General features: G+C 37.0%; 1 pseudogene; it reads left to right on the top strand.

Moving 5' to 3' along the window:
• Nucleotides 1–553: 553 nt before the first annotated feature.
• Nucleotides 554–2,243, top strand: LOC126696330 (NADPH-dependent aldehyde reductase-like protein, chloroplastic; annotated as a pseudogene).
• The last annotated feature ends 3,561 nt before the right edge of the window (nucleotides 2,244–5,804 follow it).

Below are 5,804 nucleotides of genomic sequence, written 5' to 3'. Positions count from 1 at the left end.
TGTGATAAAATGTTTTTGCATCTTTTTATAATGAAGCTAGGGTCTTTCTATAAAAGGGGTAGGGTCGTTTTCTAATGAGAATTCAAATGGGGAGGTGGTATTACATGTATTCATCCTCTAACATTGGGATAGACCCCATACACTTGTGGGGTCTACCTCAATGTAAGAGGATGGATTCACAAAGAGGATGATGAATCTACCTCAGCTAGAGCAAATTCAGAGAGACAATACTCAGAATCCATTGGTCCAAGCCCCTCCATTTCTGAGAGTGACAGATTGTGAAAGTGACGGAGTAACAGAGAGAGAGAAAGGAAATGCCATTTTTAAAAATAGTAAATTACTCTTTTAATTAGTTTGCGTTTTTAAATTTAAAAGGATTTAACTAAAAAATTGGGGTATTTTAAAGACTTAAGAATTTGTGTAAGCGGAAATACCTTTTTGGTCCCTAGATTTTGATCCCATTCTCATTTTGGTCCCTACTTTTTAATTTTACTGCATTTAGTCCCTAAAATTAAAAGGCGATCATGTTTTGGTTCTTACTGTCATTTTAGTAATGGAAATTGTCATAACCTCCAATATCAACTCCACCTCCTCTCCAACCACTCCACGAGCTAGCATGGTTCAAGCTAATGTGTTTGAACCAACCCAGGTCAAGTCCCTCCTCGACAACAACTCACCTAGACATCTTGGTCAACTCAGCTGGGGTGACAGACACAAAGTTGCCTAGCATAGCCAACACTTCTTTAGAGGACCTTGACAGAATTTTCAAGTGACCAAAACCAATTCCTAAGACTTGCACAAAACAATTTTCCTTTTTTTATTTTGGCACTAACACAATTTTAATAATGGGTCATAGTGTTAACTTATGAATATATTTGCTTTAGTGTAAATGCAAGAGGAACATTTTTTTGTTGTAAAGAGGCAGCAAATTGATTGAAACACGGTGGTGGGGGTTGCATTATATTGGTGCCATCTTCATTGGTTAGTTCATTAAAGCCAGGGATGGCCCCTACACAGCGTCTGTTAGGACATATGTGATCATGTAAAGAACATATGTCAGTTAGAATTGGCTAATCCTTTGACAAAACGCACTTTATTTGTAATTGGGTAGATCTAGGATGTGTTTAATACTTCAAGAAACAAGAGTTCAAGTCCAAGTATTGAAGTCATGCAAATCTGTCCAAGAAACAAGTGAAGAAGTGTTGTATTTTAAAGCTCGACAGATGTATTTATCGAGATTTAAATTGTGAATCTCTACAAATAAGCTTGACAGCTGTATCTATCGAGAATTATGAAAATCAGTTTTTCAGATATGATTTCACGCATATCCATGTGTATTTGTATAGGGTTTCTTTTCTCACAACCTTAGACGTATATAAGGACTATTTTAAGAGTCGTCTTAGATGATAAAACTTGATGCAAAGGTTTTATTCATGCATATTGTGACCGGAGACAATTTGCCCTAGTTCATCTTTCTCTTGAAGAAGCTGCTGCGTTTGTACGCTAAAGGTTTTGTAACCAAGGAGCTTCTTTTTGTGGATGAACTGAAGAACTTTGTAGCCAACATCTTTCTCAAGTTTGTGAGTTAGTCACGTATTGGGATCATGCATCGATTGGTTAGTCATGTACTTGGAGCCGTGCATTGGAAAGGAGAGATTGTCACTACATTACAAGTCCAATTGGGTATTAGGGTAAGGGTTCAACTGTAGGTTGGTATAAGGTACTGGGATTCCTTTACTTGTAACCGCTTGTTTTGATAATAGTGGATTCTCGGGAGTGGTGACCTTAAATTCATCCGGTGGGATTTTGCCTTGGTGGTTTTCCCCATTCATAAACAAATCACCCGTGTCAAATTTATTTTTTGCTGCATTTAACTTAGTTGGTGATTTGTTTGTGTTACCACGCTTATTGCATGTAATTGAATCTAATTAATTTCACTTGGCTAATTAATTTGATTAAGTTACTAAAGGGGTCAATACATTTTTGGCCTATTAGCATCAAAGGCAGCAGTAGAGACCATGACGAAGATATTGGCGAAAGGGCTCAAGGGTACAAGTCCAATTGTAATTGAAATGTTCTTTGCAGGTAGGAATGAAGAGTATGTGAAGAGGGTGATTGATGATTGCCCATTGGAAAGGCTTGGGGAAACCAAGGATGTGGCACTGGTGGTGGGGTTTTTGGCCACTGATGCTAGTAAGTGGATCAATGGACAGGTCATTCGGGTTAGTGGTGGTTATATTTAGGAATGCATGATACCATAAGAAATAATACCACTTGAAAACTTCTTGAAGCCTATGTACGATGTGGTCTTGCCGAATAATTCAAATGTGTTATTATTATTGTTATTGATGAAATCAAGTGTGTTACCTCTCTCTCTCTCTTTCTGGACTCAAAAAATTTGACAAAACATTACGGTTAATGTAGCAGATTATTACTTGTTAGTAGTAGGTAAAAAAGTAATGTTAGTAGTGAGTCTAAATGAGAACTACTAAAAGCTTACTAACTCAATTGTTCAAAATTTTTATTTGTGTCTATAACATTGCTCCTCATAAAAACAAATAACAAGGACTTTGTTGCAACATGCAGAGATGTATAGCTATTGAGTTCTTCTAGAACCACAACTTTGTATAATAACTTTTGTTACAACTTTGACATGATAGAATGTGAGTGACTATCTATCACTTTTACATTGGCGCATCACCTTTTCGCTACCACTTATGGTCAGCTATATTAAGGATGTGGCAAATATTGTGGCGCAAAAGTTGTATCCATATTTTCTCATAGCTGGAGTAAGGATTTGCCAGGACATCAAGCTAAGGCAAATTAAGAAGTACGAATGGAACACAACATAAAATACGTCGATACAATAAAAGAAGCCATGACGCGATGAAAACATGACAATTAATCAATTGACTTTTATATATATATATATATATATATATTAGGTGTTAAAAATAATTCATTACAATCATAAAAGTGTTAAAAAACATATATAAAAAAAAACTCAACTAAAAGTGATAATTTAAAAGAAAATTGGAATTAAGTATCATACTAAAAGCAAAAACACTAAGGTAAAGGATGTTAAGTTACGATTTTTATATATAACATTTATGTTGGCTTTATTTCATGAAAAAAAGTGTTGTAATTTCACTAATTTTTTTCCTTATATTTTGTGGGATTTAATTGTAATGAGTTTAGTATTGAGTTGTTGAAGATTGTTCAAAACAGTTAATCTCGCGACTTAGCTCGTGACTCAACACCCATGAAAGGCCATATGAGGAGCACATGTGGAAGTTCAAGAGTCAGCATATCTCATGAGTAACTCGCGACTTGGCTGACCCGCGAGTGACTCTCGAGATGCACTAACTAGCTGGATTTTAAGTGTGACCTTTTCTCTTCTTTACTCACATTATATATATCTTCATTACCTACAAAATTGTAAGGAGGCTATTCATAAGAAAACCATAAAAAGGTTTCTACAACACCCACCTTGTTAGAGAGAGCTAATCATCCTTAAGAGAGAAATTTTTGTAGTCCTTCCCTCTCCCATTGTTATATCTTGAGAGAAGATTTGTACCCAAACACAACCCACACCTATTCAGAGTGTAGAGAGTGTTTTGGAGCTTGGGAAGTATTAGGTATTTGCCAAAATAAGTCAATGAGGCTTGGCCGATGCCATTGGGGGGTATTGCGAGAACCTGGAAGTTAGTGAAGACAAGACTCCGAGAAGTCTATTGGTAACTGGAGCTTGGAGGGCTCAAATAATTTGGGTAAATTAGGCTTGGAGGGTCTTTTTGGTATCCTTGTTCTCCAACTTATTCACTAGTGGATCATTTCGATTTGGAGGGCCGCGGAAAGATTTTTATGCTGAGTTCTTTGGTTTTCTTCTTTGATAATACATTATCATGTTATCTTGGGTTTGCTATTCTTTTACCCACTGCCCTTTCTGTAAATTTGTGATTTACAACTATGTTTTATGTTGGCTTTATTCCATGAAAAAAAATTTGTAGTTGCATTATTTTTGTTCTTTGTATTTTGTGGGATTTTATTGTATTGGGTTTAGTATTAAATTGTAGAAGAATCAAGCATGCAACAAAGATTAGTGTAATTTCACGACTAGCTCACAAGAAGCTTGTGAGTAAAGGTTCTCGCGAAAAGGTCATATGAGAAGCACATGTTGGAAGCTGAAGAGTTAAGTGCCAGGTTGCATTTCGTGAGTACTTCATGAGAAAGGCCATCTCGCGAGGTACCCGCGAAACTCTCTACTTGGAGGATTTTAAGTGTAACTTTCTTACCCATTACCCATACTATATATACCCTCATTACTCACGAAAGTCAAGGGAGGCTATTCAGAGAGAAAACCCTAGATAGGTTTCTACAACACAACATAACACACCCACCTTTTACAGAGAGAGAGATACTTATCTTTTAGTGAGAAATCATTATAGCCTCTTCTCCTTGCTTTTTCCATTGTCATACATTGAGAGGAGATTTGTACCCAAACACAACATTTTTAGTGTAGAGAGTGTTTGGAGCTTGGGAAGCTTGAGGGAATTTGCCAAAAGAAGCCAATAAGGCTTGGTGGATGCAATCAAATGGTATTGCGGGATCCGAAAAGCTAGTGAAGACAAGACTCCAAGAAATCCGTTAGTAGCAGGAACTTAGAGGGCTCAAGTAAATTGGGCAGACTAGGCTTGGAGGGTTTTTTGTTATTCGTGCACTCCAACTTATTCACTAGTGGATTGATTTCGACTTAGAGGGCCGCGGAGAGGTTTTTCACCGAGTTTTTCGGTTTCCTCTTCAATAACATGTCTTGGTGTTATCTTATGTTTGCATCTCTCTTCCTTTACTATTTATGCTTTACATTTATTGTTTAATGTTCATGTTTATGCACTAGAGTAGTTTCGGTTTATTGCGCTTCATTTACTCTTGATCCACACTTAGATAAGTTAGAGTAAAAGCAATCTAGCCTTAATTTTAAAATTGGAGTTTGAACAAGCATTAGTGTTTTCACACTAATTTGAGCTTTCAATTGGTATCAAAGTGGGTACGTTTTTTGGATTTCATCATCCTTGTGTGATCTTAGACCTTGTTTGAGATGGATAGATCTCAATCCCTCAATGCACCTCCTTACTTTTATGGGAGTAATTATGCATTTTGGAAACTATGTATGCGTGCTTTTCTATGTGCTATTGATGAGACCATTTGAGATTCCATTGAGAATGGTTGGGTGAGACTTATAACAGCCAAGGTCGAATGGGATAAGGCGGCACTTGCTTTGGCAAATGCCAATAGCAAAGTTATTAACGCTATTTTTTGTGGTGGTTCTACTGATGAATTCCACAGGATATCTCATGTGAAGACCACTAAAGAGGCGTGGACCATTCTAGAGACAACCTACGAGGGAACCAAGAAGTCAAGGACACTAAGTTTCAAATGCTCACTACTCAATTTGAGGAAGTGAAGATGAGTGATGATGATTCATTCTATGGGAGACTCAATGAGATTGTTATTACCAAGCTCAATCTTGGAGAAAAGATTGAAGATGCGAAAGTGGTGATAAAAATCTTGAGATCCTTACCTAAAAGTTTCCAGGCTAAGGTCACCACAATTGAGGAGAGCAAAGATTTGGATGAGATCAAGATTCAAGAGCTTGTTGGCTCTCTTCAAACCTATGAGCTTGGATTGCCCTCTCACAAGTCTAGCAAATCACTTGCTCTCAAAACCATAAATGAGAGAACTAGTGATTCCTCCGATGAGGACGATGTTGAAAAAGAGGTGACATATCTTGCAAAGAACTTCCG

This window comes from Quercus robur, chromosome 8 (genome assembly GCF_932294415.1).
Source record: "Quercus robur chromosome 8, dhQueRobu3.1, whole genome shotgun sequence".
Taxonomy (NCBI): Eukaryota; Viridiplantae; Streptophyta; class Magnoliopsida; order Fagales; family Fagaceae; genus Quercus; species Quercus robur.
This window is presented reverse-complemented; position numbering and strand designations above follow the sequence as displayed.